Below are 18,403 nucleotides of genomic sequence, written 5' to 3'. Positions count from 1 at the left end.
GAGAAAGCAGGAAAAAACCTCTCTGACCTCATCCCCAAAGGCACATCCCCTGACACATCCCCAAAGGCAAGGCAATTAAAACCAAAAATGAACTACTGGGACCTCATGAAGATAAAAAGCTTCTGCACTGCAAAGGAAACAATCAACAAAACTAAAAGACAACCAACGGAATGGGAAAAGATATTTGCAAATGACATATCGGACTAAGGGCTAGCATCCAAAATCTGAAACTCCACACCTGAAACTCCACACCTGAAAAACAAATAATCCAGTGAAGAAATAGGAAGAAGACATGAATAGACACTTTTCTAAAGAAGACATCCAGATGGCTAACAGGCACATGAAAAGATGCTCAATGTCGCTCTTCATCAGGGAAATACAAATCAAAACCACACTGAGATACCACATTATTGCCAGTCAGAGTGGCTAAAATGAACAAATCAGGAGACTATAGATGCTGGAGAGGATGTGGAGAAACGGGAACCCTCTTGCACTGTTGGTGGGAATGCAAACTGGTGCAGCCGCTCTGGGAAACAGTGTGGAGGTTCCTCAAAAAATTAAAAATAGATCTACCCTATGACCCAGCAATGGCACTGCTAGGAATTTACCCAAGGGATACGGGAGTGCTGATGCCTAGGGGCACTTGTACCCCAATGTTTATAGCAGCACTCTCAACAATAGCCAAATTATGGAAAGAGCCTAAATGTCCATCAACTGATGACTGGATAAAGAAATTGTGGTTTATATACACAATGGAATACTACTTGGCAATGAGAAAGAATGAACTATGGCCTTTTGTAGCAACATGGATGGAACTGGAGAGTGTTATGCTAAGTGAAATAAGTCATACAGAGAAGGCCAGATACCATATGTTTTCACTCTTATGTGGATCCTGAGAAACTTAACAGAAGACCATGGGAGAGGTTAAGGGGGGAAAAAAACTTACAGAGAGGGAAGGAGGCAAACCATTAGAGACTCTTAAAAACTGAGAATAAACTGAGGGTTGATGGGACATGGGAGGGAAGGGAAAATGGGTGATGGGCATTGAGGAGGGCACCTGTTGGGATGAGCACTGGGTGTTGTATGGAAACAAGTTTGCCAATAAATTTCATATTTAAAAAATAATAAAATGCAAACAAAAATAAAAAATAATAATTTAAATATTCAAATAAGTAGCTAATTAGACAGTAATAATATCATCATAGAAATTAGGAAATATTTATCATCATAGAAATTAGGAATATAGTGGAATGAATATAACAAAAATATTATATATCAAAACTCGAGGATGCATCTAGATTATCATAAAAAGATTTATATTGTATGATTCCACTTATGTGAGGTATCTAGAATAGTGAGATTCATAAATACAGAAAGTTGAATGGTGGTTGCCAGGGGCCAGCAGGAGAGAGGAAAATGGGGAGTTCTTGTTCAATGGATGTAGTTTCAGTTTTATAAGATGTAAAATTTTGGCGATTGGTTGCACATCAGTGTGAACATAGGTAACTTTAATGAACTGCACACTTCAAAATGGTTAAGATGGTAAATTTTATATGTATTTTATCACAACTCTAATTTTTTTAATTAATAGAGGATTTTATGAACAACTGTATCTAATAATTTTAAAAAGTTAAATGAAATATCTTAGAAAAATATAAATTACCAAATCTGAAAACATGAGTAGACATATAATTCTTAAAGATGTAATGCAAAAACTTACTTCTGCCAAAAAAAGATAGTAATCACCGTTACTTTGGTTCCTACCTTCTGTCCCGATTGGCTTCTACCCGTCTCATCTTTCATCTCATCAGCCTAATGAAGAGTTGATAGGGCAGGTTGAATGCTGTTATCTCTTCATGTGGTCTCTAGTCACTTGGAGCTTTAAATCCCCTTGCTCCCCTACACCCACCCTCTGTTTCAGCCAGTCTGATCTGATCAGTTTTTCCCTAGTAGTCTCTGCTTTGAAATTGTCTTCATACAGCTTCTACCTAGAAACCTATGTTTTCACTTATTTTTCCAGTTGTCTATTTTTAGGGTCCATTTAAAATCTAGGCTGCTCACAAGCCTTGATAAGATTTAGAAAGCTGTCCCACTTCCTAGTTCATGCTCAAAAAATGTGGACTTGAAAGTTCACATGCTTACTTTGAAATTAGTCATTTTACCGTGTCTTGTATTGGACTTTCCTAATTGTCAGCTGTTCCATGTATTCTCCTTGGGGTCTTGAGTGGTACCTGGACAGTTAGGGCATGAATCCAGGGTTCTTGAGGTTGGAGTAGAAAGGGACTGTTGCTTTATTAAGAATGCTCACCTCTTCAGCTGGCTGGAGAAGACCAGACTCCAGTGCAGGCTCTGTGTCGGCTTGTTGCTTCCCTAGGGTTCTGCTTACAACTTGAATGCCCAGTTACTGGTACTCTTCCCACAATGTATAGTCAGCTGCCTGACCTATTGAGACCTGTTGGTAGTATCCTGGCTTGCTTTCTTTTCTTTTTTCTTTTCTTTTCTCTTTTCTTTCCTCTTTTCTTTTCCTTTTCTTTTCTTTTTTATTTTCTTTTTAGAGACGGTGAGAGCTCAGGGAGGGGGGCACGTAAAACGGGAGGAAGAGAATTCCAAGAAGGTTCCAGCAGAGCCTGACGCAGGTCCCGACCCCATGACCCTGAGATTCTAACCTGAGTCAAAATCAAGAGTTGAACGCTCAACCAACCGAGCCACCCAGACACCTCTCCTGGCTGTATTAACAATTATATATTTTTTCAAGTTTATTTATTTATTTTGAAAGAGAGAATGCTAATGGTTTGGGAGGCAGAGAGAGAGAGAGAGAGAGAATCCCAAGCAGGCTCCACACTGTCAATGCAGAGACCAATGCAGGGCTTAAACTCACAAACTCTGAGATAATGACCTGAGCCAAAGTCGGATGCTTAACTGACTGAGCCAGCAAAGCATCCCATATTTCTAAGTATAGATGAAAAAACCATACATTCACATTACAAACAAAATGAGGACTATTCAGAAATATTTTAAATTAGAGATGCTTTTGGTAGAAGGTAATACCTTAAACAAAATATGTAATGTCACATGTAAAAAGAAATCCCAAGTTCAGGCAATTTTAGGGCTAGTTTATTGAGGCTCAACAATGTTATGAACTCAGGATGTTTTTCTTTTCTCTCTGCTTCTTTTAACATATCTGCTTCTCTTCAGATTAACTATCTTCAACCAATATGTCTTTAATAGTTTTAGGTGTCATATTTAGACATAGCACAATATACAGCTAAAGAGTTATTGTTTACTTTTATTTATAACATTGAACAAACCTTTTCTGATGTCTCTCAGTAAATGTATGTCTTGACCTAAATTGGATTACTTGCCCATTACGAAACAAATGACTGGCCAGCGGAACAGCACCACTATGATTAGCTTAGAGCCTTGGACTGCTCAGTACATGATCAGTTGATGGCCCTAGAATTCCTTGAAGCAAATTGCTCTGTGGAAGAGGGTGGATGCCTGAACTGAGTTATTTTTTTAGGAAGCTGGAAGGGGATTTCCAGCATGACAGCAGAGTTGGCAACAACATGACAGTTGTAGGAATAAAGACAGTAGAAAGCATTCATAATCTACTCAGTGGAGACAATCATGATGTCTTTGTACAGACTTTTTAAAAAATTTTTGTGTACAAAAATATCTATTTCTTTTAACCAAATTTAGTTAAATTAAGTTTTGACCAAAATTGGATTGTAATATTTTTTTATAATATGACTTGGTAGCTGTTGCCTTTCTGTTAGTGAATATGGGTTTCATCATTATTTTAATGTTACCATATTTTATTAAATATGTATGTCATAATTTGATAAATTTTCTTTTCTTGAACATTTTAAATATTTAGAAAATGATTCAGTGAACAATTTGTTAAAACATCTTTGCACACTTTATTTTTTCCTGGAGGGAAAGACATAGGAATAAAATTGCTAGAATCTGGACTTGTGGTGTTCTTTCAGAAAGATTATATGTAGCTGACAGTGTGTGGATGTACTTACCTTCTTTCCAACCTGATCAACTAGATATTAGTGATGTGTTTACTGATCTGTGAGGCAATTATAGCTTAGTCATTAAAAGCATTGGTTTTGGGGGTTTACCTACCTGGGATTATATCATAACTCTATTATTTACCAGTTGTATGACTTTGGGAAGTCATATAACTTAACTTCTCTGAGCTGGTTTTATCTGTAAAGTTGGAGGCGGGGAGGGTGTTCATACTTGATTAGTATTGATAGTTGGGAAGATTAATGGACATAATGTTTTTAATTCCTTATTCTAGGCCCTGGTACATAATAAAGTCAGAATATTTGAGATGTGCTTTTAAAATTTATTATAAAATAAAATATCTTAATTTTGAATTAATTATTTTTACTTTCTCATTTTTTTCCCCGAACAAATCCCATAGCTGGGCTGAGAAAAGAGATGCATTGAAACTTGTAACATCTGAAGATAAGGAAGACTTGGGAAAGTTAGTGGATGTGTACTGAAGCATCTAAATAAATTTAGTGCTGAAGCATCCAAATAAAGATTGGTTATTACTGGAGAGCTTTGTCCTTCAGGACCCATCCATTGGTGAGCTGGGTTGTATGTGTCTGGGTGCATGTGCGCGTTTGCATTAGCACACTTGGGTGTATGTGTGTGCATGTGCACGCTTGGGTGTACACATGTTTATGTGAGCTTTCCCTCATATTTCTGAATCTTTTTCTGAGCTTGTGAAGGTATTTAAGAATGTTTTCCTTGAAACTTTATTATATCTCACGAATCAAACTATCAATACGTCGAGAATTTTTTAGAGACTGGTATTTGATGTATTTTTATTTCTTTAATATTTATTGGTCTCTTTAAGCTTCCTATTTCTTCTTCTACCAGCTTTTCTCATTTTGTATTTTCTAGTGTCTAAAATTCATTAGCCTATATCTGTTCTTATCTTTATTCCTTTATGATATTAAATATCCTTAGTATTATTGGTTATTTTCATTCTTAATTCATTGCTGATTTAGTTTTTATTTTCTTGGCCATTTTGACTATTTTAAAATATATTCTTAAAGAATCATCTCTTGCATATGCATAACATAAAATATATTTATGCATAACATATATGCATATATAATAAATATATTGCATAATAAATAATATGCATAACATAATATTTATCTTTTTAACCATTTGTGAATGTATAATACAGTGGCATTAAATACACTCACAAGACAGTGGTATACCCATTACCACTGCCTATTCCAAAACTTTTTAAATATCATCTTTAGCATAAACTATATAACAATTAAAAACAATAACTCTCCATTCTTCTACTAGCCCCTGGCAACTGCTATTCTGGTTTCTGTCTCTGAATTTGACTATTATATGTAACTTACTTAAGCGGAATCATGCAATATTTGACCTTTTGTGTCTGGCTTATTTCAGTGAGTATGTTTTCAAGTGTCATCCATGTTGACAAAATTTCCGTATTTTCTATGAATTGAACAGCATTCTATTGTGTATATGCCACATTTTGTTTATACATTCATCTGCTAATAGACACTTGGACTCTTTCTCCCTTTTGGCTACTGTGAATAATGCTGCTATGAACATTGGTCTGCAGATACCTATTTGGATCTCTGCTTCCAGTTCCTTTGGACATGTACCTAGGAATTATAATTCCTGGGTCATATGGGTCATATGGTAGTCTTATGTTTAACTTCTTGAGAAACTGTTTTCTACAGGGGCTGCACCACTTTATTTTTCCACCTGCAGTGCAGGAGGGTTCCAATTTCTCTACATCCTTGCCAACACTTTTTATCTTTCATTTTTGATTTTGGCCATCCTAGTAAGTGTGAAGTAGTATCTTGTTTTGGTTTTGATTTGCATTTACCTAATGACTAATGATATTGGGTACCTTTTCATGTACTTGTTGGCCATTTGTATATCTTCTTTAGAGAAATGTTTGTTCAAGTCTTTTGCCCATCTTTAATTATATTGTTTGCTTTGTTGTTGTTGTTGAGTGTCAGGAATTTTTATATTTTCTGAATATTAATCCCTTACCAGATATATAGTTTTTAAATATTTTCTCTCAATCATTATTTTGTCTCCTCACCTTCTTGATAGTATCCTTTGATGCAAGAAAATCTTAATTTTAATGAAACTGGGTTTTGTTGTTGTTGTTGTTGTTGTCAGTCCTTTGGTTATATCCATGAAATTGTTGCCAAATCCAGTGTCATGAATATTTTCTCCAGTGTTTTTTACTGAGTTTTTATAGTTTTAGCTCTTAAATTTAGATTTTTGACTAAACTTAAGAGATTAAACTTATTGGATTTGGAGTTCATTTTTATATATGATGTAGGGTAAACATCTAATTTCATTCTGTTGCATGGGATATCCAGTTTCCTTAGCATTCATTTTTTAAAAATTATTTTAAAGAAATCTCTATACCCAGTGTGGGGCTCAAATTCACAACCCCAAGATCAACAGTCTTATGTTTTACCAACTGAGCTGGCCAGGTGCCCCAACAGCATTCATTCTTAAGACTATCCTTTCCTTGGGATGGTTGGGTGGCTCAGTCAGTTAAGCATCTAACTCTTGATCTCAGGATTGTGAGATCAAGCCCTGCATTGGGCTCTGTGTTGGGCTCTGTGCTGGACGTGGAGCCTACTTAGAAAAAAAAAAAGACTATTCTTGTTGAAAATCAGTTGACCATATATGTAAGGTTTTATTTCTGGGCTTTCTATACTATTCCATTGGTTTATGTGTGTATCCTTACTCCAGTTACATGTGTTTTTTTAATTTTTAGTTGTGGTGAAATATATATAACATATATATACGTAAAACAAAATTTACCATCCTTACCATTTTTAATCATACAGTTCGGTAATATTAGTTAGGTCACATTTATGTAATCAGTCTCCAGAAAGCTATTTATCTTGTATAAATGAAACACCATTTGATAGTACTGACATATGAAAAATGACTTAAGTCTTCGTTTCCATCAATATGGGATATCTGCTCCATTTATTTAGGTCCCTTTTATATTCTTTTAGTAATGCTTTCTAGCTTTTAGTATACAAGTCTTTCACCTCCTTGGTTAGATTAATTCCTAAATATTTAATTCTTTTAGATGCTGTTATAAAGGGAATTGCTTTCTTAATATAGTTTTAAGATAGCTCCTTGGTGGTATACAGAATCACAATAGCTTTTTGTGTATTTATCTTGTACCCAACAACTTTGCTGATAATTTATTAGCATGACTATTTTTCTTTGTGGATTTTTAAAGATTTTCTATATAGGGTCATGTCATCAGTGAATAAAGATTGTGTTACTTCTTCCTTTCCAATTTAGATGCATTTAATTTCTTTTAGTTGTTTAATGGCTATAGCTAGAACTTCCAGTACAATATTGACTAGTAGTGGTGAAAGTGGGCACACTTCTCTTGTTTTGGATCTTAAGGGGAAAGCTTTCAGTCTTTCACCAATAAATATGATGTTAGCTGTGGGTTTTTCCTAAATATCTTTTATGGTGGTGAGGAATTTTTACTGTATTCCTAGTTTTATGAGAGGGTTTTTTTAAATAATAAAAGGGTGCTGGATTATGTTGAATGATTTTTCTGCATCTTTTGAGGTGGTCATATGTTTTTTCCTCTTTGTTGTATTAATGTGATATATTGTAATGATTAGGTTTCTTGTTATAATCCACAATTGTGTTCATGGAATAAGTGACACTTTAATGTGAATAATCTTTTTAAAATGTTGTTGGATTTGATTTGCTAATATTTTGTTGAAGATTTTTACATCTATGTTCATTTTGTTTAAGTTTATTTGTTTATTTTGAGAGAGAGAGAGCCCAATGCAGGGCTTGTACTCACGAACTGTGAGATCATGACCTGAGCTGAAGTCAAGAGTCAGATGCTTAACTGACTGAGCCACCCGGGTGCCACTGTGCATCTGTATTCATAAGAGATATTGGTCTTGAATATTCTTCTTGTAATGTCTTTTTCTGGCTTTGGTGTCAGGGTAATGCTGGCTTCTTAGAATGAGTTAGGAAGTGTTCCCTTCCCTTCAGTTTTTTTGAACAGTTTAAGAAGGATTGGTATTTATTCTTTCTTAAATGTTTGGTAAAATTCACCAGTGAAGCTATTCTCTCTAAGACTTTTCTTCATTGAAAGGTTTTTGATTACTGCTTTAATCTTTATACCTGTTATAGGTCTGTTGAAATTTTCTATTTCTTTGTGTCAGTTTAGGTAATTTTTGTGTTTCAAGGAATTTGCTCCTTTCTTATAAGTTATCTAATTTGTTGGTATACCATTGTCACAGAATTCTCTTATGCTCCTTTTTGTCTCTGAAAGTTGGTAGTAATGTTGCCACATTCATTTCTGATTTTGGTTATTTGCATCCTGTCTCTTTTCCTTTGTCACTTTTGTTAATGCTTTCAAGGAACCAACTTTTAGTTTTATTGATTTTATTGATTTTCTCCATTGTTTTTCTGTTCTCTATTTTGTTTGTTTATGCTTCTGCTATCATTTGGTTTAATTTGTTCTTCTAGTTCCTTAAGTTGTAAATCAGGTTGTCAATTTGAGATCTTTCTTTTCTCATGTAAGCATTGATAGATGTAAAATTTTCTTTTACCACTGTTTTCATTGCATTTTACAAGTTTTGTTATATTGTATGTTCATTTCTCTCTATTTTCTACTTTCTCTTCTGATATCTTCTTTCACCAATTGATTGTTTAAAAGTGTGTTGTTAATTTCTCCATATTTGTGAATTATCCATTTTGCCTTCTATTACTGATTTCTAACTTTATCCTTTTCTAGTCAGAGGAGATTTTTTTTTTTTATGATCTCTGTCCTTTAAAATCTATTGTGATTTATTTTGTGGCCTAACATATGATCTTTGCTTGAGAAGAATGTCCACTTAAGTATTCTATTGTTGGAAGGATTGTTCTGTACATGTCTCTTAGGTCTAGTTGGTTAATTTTGTTGTTCAAGTTCTCTATTTCCTTACTCATCTTCTTTTTTTGATCTATCCATTATTAAAAATGGGATATTGAAGTCTCCAGCTATTTTTTTTAGAACTGTCCATTTTTCTCTTCTGTTTTGTCAATTGTTGCTTCATATATTTTGAGGATCTCTTATGAACTGTGTAAATGTTTATAACTGTTATATATTCTTGATGTATTAAACCTTTAATTGATGTATATTGTCTTTCTTAGTCTACTCTAACTTATTTGGATTTAAAGGTTAGTTTTTTCTGCTTGCTCAAATCCTTTAAACCTCTCTAGTATTTTTTTTTTAATGTTTATTTACCTTTGAGAGATAGAGAGTGAGAGACAGAGAGAGAGAGAGAGAGAGCACTGGGGAGGGCAGAGAGGGAAACACAGAATCCAAAGCAGGCTCCAGGCTTTGAGCTGTCAGCACCGAGCCCGTCACAGAGCTCAAACTCATGGACCACAAGACCATTACCTGAGCCAAAGTTGGATGTTCAACTGACTGGGCCATCCAGGGGCCCCAACCCCTCTTGTATTCAGTTATTGTACTTTCAACTCCATAATTTCTTTGGGGCTCATTTTTGTAACATCTTCCTATTTATTGCCATTCTCACTTTGTTCATACATCATTTCCTGTCTTTTTTCATGTCTTCATTTAGCCCTTTGAGCATCTTAAAGAGAATTTTAAGTCTTTTTCTTATCTGGATTTCTTTAGATACAGTATGTGTTGATTTATTTTGTTCTTTTGAATGGGATACACTTTAGTATTTCTTTGTATGCCTTTGTTTTCTTTGTTTAAAATGGATTTATGAATTTTATAATGTAATTCTGGAAACAAGATTCTCTCTTTACCCCAGGATTTGACTATTTTGTTGTTGTTATTGTAAGGTATCTCTATTCTGGGGAGCAGCCTAAGATGAAAGCTTAAGCTCTTCTTATAGTCTTTTCTGAGTCTGTGTCTTTTTCTGGCATGCATAATGGCTTTCTAAATTCCATCAAATATATAGCTTTTTAATTTCAAGTTTTTATTTAAATTCTACTTAGTAACCATATATGGTAAAATTGGCTTCAATTGTAGAATTTAGTGATTCATCACTTACAAATAACATCTGGTGCTCATCACACGAGTGCCCTCCTTAATACCCATCACCCATTTAGCCTATCTCCCATCCCCCTCCCTCCAATAACCCTCGGTTTGTTCTATATCATTAAGAGTCTTTTATGGTTTGCTTCTCTTTCTCTTTTATTTTCCCCCCTTCCCCTATGTTCATCTGTTTTGTTTCTTAAATTCCACATATGAATGAAATCATACAGTATTTGTCTTTCTCTGAGTTATTTTGCTTAGCATAATACACTCTAGTTCCATCCACATTGTTGCATATGGCATGATTTCATTCTTTTTGATGGCTGAGTAATATTCTATAATATAGCTATAGATATACATATACATATACGTATATATACATATCTATCTATCTATCTATCTATCTTTATCCATTCCCTTTCATCAGTCAGTGGACGTTTGGGCTCTTTCCATAGTTTGGCTATTGTTGATAATGCTGCTATAAACATTGGGGTGTATGTGCTCTATGAATCAGTTTTGTCTTTGGGTAAATACCTAGTGGTGCAATTGCTGGGCCATAGGGTAGTTGTATTTTAACTTTTTGAGGCCCTTCCCTACTGTTTTCCAGAGTGGCTGCACCATCTTGCATTTCTACCAAGAGCGTAAGAGTGTTCCCCTTTCTCTGCTTCCTCACCAACATCTGTTTCCTTTGTTGTTAATTTTAGCCATTCTGACAGCTTTGAGGTGGTATCATAGTTTTGATTTGTATTTCCCTGGTGATGAGTGATGTTGAACATCTTTTCATGTGCCTGTTAGCCATCTGGACGTCTTTGGAAAAAATGTCTATTCATGTCTTCTATTCCTTTCTTAATTGGATTATTTATTTTTTGGATGTTGAGTTTGATAACTTCTTTATAGATTTTGGATACTAATTCTTTATCATATATGTCATTTGCAGATATCTTCTCCCATTCCATAGGTTGTCTTTTAGTTCTGTGGATTGTTGTCTTCGCTGTGCAGAAGGTTTTTATCTTGATGAAGTCACAGTAGTTCATGTTTGCTTTTATTTCTCTTGAATCTGGCAATATGTCTAGTAACAAGTTGCTCTGGCTGAGGTCAGAGAGGTTGTTGCCTGTGTTCTCCTCTAGGATTTTGACGGCTTCCTGTCTCACACAAAAGTCTTTCATCCATTTGGAATTTTTTTGTGTGTATGGTGTAAGAAAGTGATCTAGTTTCATTCTTCTTCATGTTGCAATCCAGTTTTCCCAACACCATTTGCTGAAGAGACTGTCTTTTCTTCCATTGCATATTCTTGCCTCCTTTGTCAAATATTAGCTGGCCATACCTTTGTGGGTCCATTTCTGGGTTTTTTATTCTGTTCCATTGATCTATGACAGTCCCATACTGTCTTAATGATTACAGCTTTGTGATACATCTAGAAGTGTGGAATTTTGATGCCTCCAGCTTTGGTTTTCTTTTTTGGGAATTGCTTTGGCTATTTACAGTCTTTTATGGTTCCATACAAATTTTAGGATTGTTTGTTCTAGCTCTGTGAAATAATCTGGTGGTATTTTAATTGGGATTGCATTAAATGTGTAGATAGCTTTGGGTAGTATAGACATATAGTATAGACATGGTTCTTCTAATCCATGAGCATGGAATGTTTTTCCATTTCTTCATGTCCTCTTCAATTTCTTTCATAAGTGTTCTATATTTTTCAGAGTATAGATCTTTTACCTTTTTGGCTAGTTTTATTCCTAGTATCTCATCGTTTTTGGTGCAGCTGTAAATGGGATTGATTCCTCAATTTCTCTTTTTTTTCCCCCAAGTATTTATTTTTGAGAGAGAAAGAAGGAGAGAGATTGTGAGAAGGGGAGAGGCAGAAAGAGAGGGAGAGCACAGAGCCCGACCTGGGTTTGAATCCAAGAACAGTGAGATCATGACATGAGCTGAAATGAGGAGTCGGATGCTTAACTGACTGAGCCACCCAGGCACACCTTTGATTTCTCTTTCTGCTGCTTCATTATTGGTGTATAGAAATGCAACAGACTTCTGTACATTGATTTTATATCCTGTGACTTTGCTGAATTTGTGTATCAATTCTAGTAGTTTTTTGGTAGAGTCTTTTGGGTTTTCTGTATAGAGTATCATGTCATCTGCAAATAGTGAAATTTTTGTTGCCAATCTGGAAGCTTTTTATTTCTTTTTGCTTCATTGCTGAGGGTAGGACTTCCAGGACTATGTTAAATAACACTGATGAGAGTGGACATACATGTCTTGTTTCTGACCATAGAGGAAAACCCTCAGTTTTTCCCCTTTGAAGTTTATATCAACTGTGGGTCTTTCATATATGGCCTTTATCATGTTGAGATATGTTCCCCCTGTCTCTACTTTGTTGCGGGGTTTTTTTTTTTTTTTTAAATCAAGAATGGATGCTGCATTTTGTCAAATGCTTTTTGTGCATCTATTGACAGGATCATATGGTTCTTGTCCTTTATTTTATTAGTGTGATGTATCAAATTGATTGATTTATGAATTTTGAACCAGTCCTGCAGCCCAGGAATAAATCCCACTTGATCGTGTTGAATAATTCTTGTAATATACTGTTGAATTCAACTTGCTAATATCTTGTTTAGAATTCTCTTTTTTAGTGGGGTCGTTGTCTGGTTTTGGAATCAAGGTAACACTGGCTTTGTAGAAGGAGTTTGGAAGTTTTCCTTCTATTTCTATTTTTTTGGAAAATTTTGAGAAGGATAGGTATTAACTCTTTAAATGTCTGGTAGAATTCTCTTGGGAAGTCATCTGGCCCTGGAGTTTTGTTTGTTGGGAAATATTTGATTACTGATTCAGTTTCTTTTCTGGTTATGGGTCTGTTCAAATTTTCTATTTCTTCCTGTTTCAGTTTTGGTAGTATGTGAATTTCTAGGAGTTTGTCCATTTCTTCCAGATTTCCCAGTTTGTTGACATATAATTTTTCATAGTATTCTCTTATAATTGTTTGTATTTCTGTGGTGTTGGTTGTGACCTCCCCTCTTTCATTCATGATTTTGTCTATTTGGGTTCTTTCTCTTTTCTTTTTGAGAAGTATGGCTAGGGGTTTATCAATTTTGTTTACTCCTTCAGAGAACCAACTTTTAGTTTCATTTTTTGTTTGTTTGCTCTAATTTATTTATTATTTATTTATTTCTGCTCTAATATTTATTATTTCCCTTCTTATTCTGGTTTTAGGCTTTGTTTGCTGTTCCTTTTCTAGCTCCTTTAGTTGTAAGGTTAGGTTTTGCATTTGAGACCTTTCTTACTTCTTGAGGTAGGCTTCACACCAGGCTATATACTTTCTTTTTATGACCACCTTTGCTGCATCTCAAAGGTTTTGGACTGTTGTGTTTTCATTTTCATTTGCTTCCATGTATTCTTTTTTATTCTTTAATTTCCTGGCTAACCCATTCATTCTTTAGTAGAATTTTCTTTAACCTCCATATATCTGTGGTATTTCCAATTTTTTTCTTGTGCCTGACTTCAAGTTTCATAGAGTTATGGTCTGAAAATATGCATGGTATGATCTCAGTCTTTTTTGAATTGTTCAGGTCTGATTTGTGATCTAGTATGTGATCTATTCTGGAGAATGTTCCAGAATGCACTTAAAAAGAATGTGTATTCTGCTGCTTTAAGAAGAAATGTTCTGAATATATCCATTAAGTCCATCTGGTCCAGTGTGTCATTCAAAGCCGCTGTTTCCTTGTTGACTTTCTGCTTAGATGATCCTCAATTGTTGTAAGTGGGGTGTTAAAGTCCCCTACTATTATTATATTATTATCAATGAGTTTCTTTATGTTTGTTGTTAATTGATTTATATATTTGGGTACTTTCAAGTTGGGGGCATAAATATTTACAGTTATTAGATCTTGTTGGATAGTCCCCTTAATTATGAAATAATGCCCTTCATCATCTTTAGTTGTAATCTTTGTTTTAAAATGTAAGTTTGTCTGATATAAGTATGGCTTCTCTAGCTCTATTTTGACAGCCATTAGCATAATAGATGGGTCTCCACTCCCTTTCAACCTGGAGGTGTCTTTAGGTCTAAAATGAATCTCTTATAGGAAGTGTATAGATTAGTCTTTTTTTTAAAATCCGTTCTGACACCCTATGTCTTTTGATTGAAGTACTTAGTCCATTTACATTCAGACTAATTATAGCTAGATAAGCATTGAGTGGCATTATATTAATTGTAAAGTCACTCTTTCTGGAAGTTTTCTCTGTTCCTTTCTAGTCCTTTTTTTTTTTTTTTTTTAATTTCCCACTGAACAGGTCCACTTTAACATTTCTTGCAGGGCTGGTTTAGTGGTCATGAATTCCTTTAGTTTTTGTTTGTCTGGGAAACTCTCTCTCCTTCTATTCTGAATGACAGTCTTGCTAGATAAAGTGTACTTGGCTGCACATTTTTTCCATTCAACATGTTGAATATATCATGTCACTCACTTCTGCCCTGCACAGATTCTGTTGATAGGTCTGCTGCTAACCTGATTTGTCTTCCCTTGTAAGATAGGTATTTCCTTTCCCTTGCTACTTTCAGTATTCTTTCCTTATCCCTGTATTTTTTGTATTTTACTTTGATATGTCTTGGTGTTGGCTGGCTTTTGTTGAATTTTATGGGAGTTGTCTGTGCTTTCTGGATTTGGATGACTGTTTCCTTTTCCAGATCAGGGAAGTTTTCAGCTATAATATGCTCAAATAAACATTCTGCCCTTTTATCCCTCTCTTCCTCTGAAACTCCTTTGATATGAATCTATCATATCAGATATAAGATATTCATATAAGACATGAATCTTATGCTTTATGGAGTTGCTGAGTTCCTTAAATCTACATTTGTGATCTAATACTTTTCTCTCCTTCTTCTTTTCAGCTTCATTATTTTACATAATTTTATCTTCTATATCATTGATTCATTCCTCTTGTTCGTCCATCCTTGTTGTCATTGCATGTAGTTGGTTTTGTTTCTCGGTTACATAGCATTTTTTTTATTTCGGCCTGACTAGTTTTGAGTTTCTTTGATCTCTGCAGTAAGAGATGCTCTATGTCTTCTATGCTTTTCTCAAGCCCAGCTAGTATCCTTATGACTTTTGTTTTAAATTCTGATTCAGGCATATTACTTCTCTCTGTTTTGATTAGATTCCTGGTTGTGACCTCTTCCTGTTCTTTTTTGGGGAGTGAATTCCTTTGTCTTGTCATTTTCTGTAGGTCACTTTTTTCGTTGTTGCTCTTAGGAAAGACTGTTATATTTCCTGTTCCTGAAAGTAATGGCTATATTAAGAAGAAATCCAATACTGTCCACAGTCTGGCGCTTCAGAAAGTATTTCACAGTGTGCACTCTGTTCTGCTTTGCCTGCTCTTTCCCTCAGGTTAGTGCTCTGAAGTTTCTCCTTGCCTGCAATGGGGAGTGTTTGGACCTTGTCCACTGTGTGGCAAGTTCTAACTAGTTGTGTTTTGGTCTGCTGGTTAAAGAGGCTAGATCCTATTTCCTCTAGAGCTGAAGCTTTGCAGAACACTATGATCAGTAGACTTGGCATGTGCAAAGGATGTGTGCTAGCCTTCTGGGGGAGGGGACTGCTGTGCTGTGTCTCCAGCTGACTTGCCCTAGTAAAGATGCACCTGCAGGGCCCATGTGGACAGAGCTTGATGTAAGTGGCTTCTCCCCCTGACTAAGGGAGCTGTGTTGCTCAGAGAAGTCTGTCTATGCTGATTGATGGGGGGAAATGGCATCACCCTGGTCTCTCCTCCCCAGAGAGGGGAGTTTGTGCCTGCTGCTGTTCAGGAAGCCCTCACAGAAGCCCTCTTCACTCACAGAAGAGCAAACAATCTTCCCTCTTGCTTTCCAGGCTTCCATCAGAACCCTGCCTTCATCCTGTCTGTGTCCCAGACATCTCTACCTGGCAGCACAGTGATCCTGTGCTTTATTTCAGGTGCACAGTTGGGTTTCAAAATTCCAAATTTTAGGGACTCAGCATGGCATGGGCCCACACTGATCCTCTGTGGATCCTCTGTGGAGGATCTTGCCATATTGTGGCTGGTGCCAGTTTGCCCCAGAAAAGCAGTTGTACGACTTTGTAGGGGTTTGGAGTTTGTGGTAAAGCACAGCCAAGAGCTGGCTTCAGGTTACATGCCTTCAGCAGGTGCCTCTACTGCTTTGCTAGTTATTGGGCTAGTAAATGGTGCCCACTGTCTCTTGTCCCCTGAAGGGCAATGCCAGCTTTTCTAAATGCATTCCAAGAAGGGAAACTGTCTCCCTCAATGTGATCCAGGGGATCTTTAAACCATGCTGCCTTCCCAGGCCTCAGCCCTCCTTCTCCACAGGAGCAATGCTAAGCCCACCTGGCCCAACCCCAGCAATGGTGGGAACTTTTAAAACTTTAGACATTGAGCTCCACTGCTTTTAAAAATTTGTGATAATCAGACCCTTTCTTTTTCCCAGCCATTGGTTTTGGGGAAGTATTTTTCTTGTGTCATACCCTGAACACTGTTTTCTCTTTCTCCTCTCTCTGTGCACAGGGCTCCCTCCATTCTAAAGCACCTGCAGATCTTTTCTCCACCAAATCAACTCTTTGCACCTCCTACTTTCCGTGATGTGGCTATTTTTCTCCTTCTTCATATACAGTTTGTTTTCTCAGTCCTCAGATAAATTTCTTGGGTGTTGAAAATGGTTTGGTATTTACCCAGCTGTGTTTGAGAGACGACTCGAGCATAGGGTTCCCCTACTCTTAATTCTGTGCAGTTTTTTAATGTTGTAAAAATAGATACGCTTCTTTAAATCTTCAGGACACTGCTATAGCTCATGTGGATTGGAACAATGCCAGCGAGCCTCTGGCAGCAATCAGAAATAGTAGTCTTCATTCAGAACTGAGAATCTTGATATTTGGAGGATAAAGTCTTTATTACCCACTCTGGTTTCAGCCATGCAGAAATACGGGTTGCCACAGGGATGGGTAGCTGAAACTCTACTGAGATCTGATATCAAATGATAATAACTGCAGTTTACCAAACAAGCATTCCCTAGGAAGATGCACACTTTCAACAGTCACTTCAGACAACTTCTGGCAGTGCAATTATTGTTTAGGTAGAGAGAGATTCCTGGCTTTTCTTACTTCAGTATCCTACTCCCTTTTACCTCAGACTCTCTTGTTTTTATTCATTGTTTTCCTCTCTCTTCTGTATACTGGGTAATCTTATTTGACCTATCTTCAAGTTCAGTGATTTTTTTTAATTTATCTATTTATTCTTGAGAGAGAGAGAGCACATTATCAGGGGGCAGAGAGAGAGAGGGAAAGAATCCCAAGCAGGCTGCACACTGTCAGTGCAGAGTGCAGTGCAGGGCTCAAACCCAGAAACTGAGAGATCATGACCTGAACTGAAATCAAGAGTTGGATGCTTAACTGACTGAGCCACCCAGGCACCCCTTAGTGATTCTTTTTTATGCCAGTTCAAATCTGCTAGTGAATTTTATATTGCAGTTCTTTTATTTTTCAACTCCAGAGTTGCTATTGGTTCTTTTTTTATACTTTTACTCTTTTTATTGATATTCTTTCTTTGGTAAGGTATCATTATTGTGTGTGTGTGTGTGTGTGTGTGTGTGTGTGTGTGTGTGTGTGTTCCTTTTAGCGTTTTAGACATGGTTGCCTGTAATTCTTTGAAAATATTTACTATAATAGCTGGCTTAAAGTCTTATTAATTGGGATACCTGGGTGGCTCAGTCGGTTGAGCATCCACCTTTGGCCCAGGTCATGATCTTGTGGTTCGTGGATTTGAGCCCTGTGTTGGGCTCTGTGCTAAAAGCTAAGAGCCTGGAGTCTGCTTTGGATTTGGTGTCTCCCTCTGTCTCTGCCCCTCCCCCACTCATTCTCTCTCTCTGTCTCTGTCTCTCTCTCTCTCTGTGTCTCTCTGTCTCTGTCTCTCTTTCTCTCTCTCAAAAATAAATAAATATTTCTTAAAAATTCTTATTAACTAAGCCCAGTTATGGGCTTGCAGACTGCTTTTCTTCTGTGTAAGAACCTTATGTTCATGTTTCTTTGCATTTTTTGTATTTTTAGGGTGTGAAATTGGAAATTTAAAATCTTGTAGTATGGGAACTCTGGAAATTAGATTCCCCCTCATTCCATTCCCAGAGTTTGTTGTTGTTTGTGCTGTTTGTGTAGTGACTTTCACAGTGTCATTCTATATTGTATGTATTTATTTTCTTGTGTGGCCTCTTACATCTCTGCTTGGTTAGTTTGCAGGTCAGCTAATTGTTAGACCAGTATTTCCTTAGATACCTGGAACCAAAAGTCTCTCAGCCTTTTCTGAGGGACTTGT

The 18,403-nt window shown here is 36.2% G+C and overlaps 1 long non-coding RNA gene across 1 annotated transcript in view; it reads left to right on the top strand.

Annotated features, from left to right (window-relative positions):
* LOC122200300 overlaps positions 1-4,498 on the top strand; it is a 44,939-nt gene extending 40,441 nt beyond the window's left edge. The window contains exon 4 of the long non-coding RNA XR_006193784.1: positions 4,436-4,498. This is a non-coding gene — a long non-coding RNA (uncharacterized LOC122200300). The remainder of the gene's footprint in view (positions 1-4,435) is intronic.
* Positions 4,499-18,403: the final 13,905 nt, after the last annotated feature.

The sequence above is a fragment of the Panthera leo genome, chromosome A1 (assembly GCF_018350215.1).
Source record: "Panthera leo isolate Ple1 chromosome A1, P.leo_Ple1_pat1.1, whole genome shotgun sequence".
In the NCBI taxonomy this organism is placed as follows: domain Eukaryota; kingdom Metazoa; phylum Chordata; class Mammalia; order Carnivora; family Felidae; genus Panthera; species Panthera leo.
Note: the sequence above shows the minus strand (reverse complement) of the source record. Positions and strands in the feature narration are given on the sequence as shown.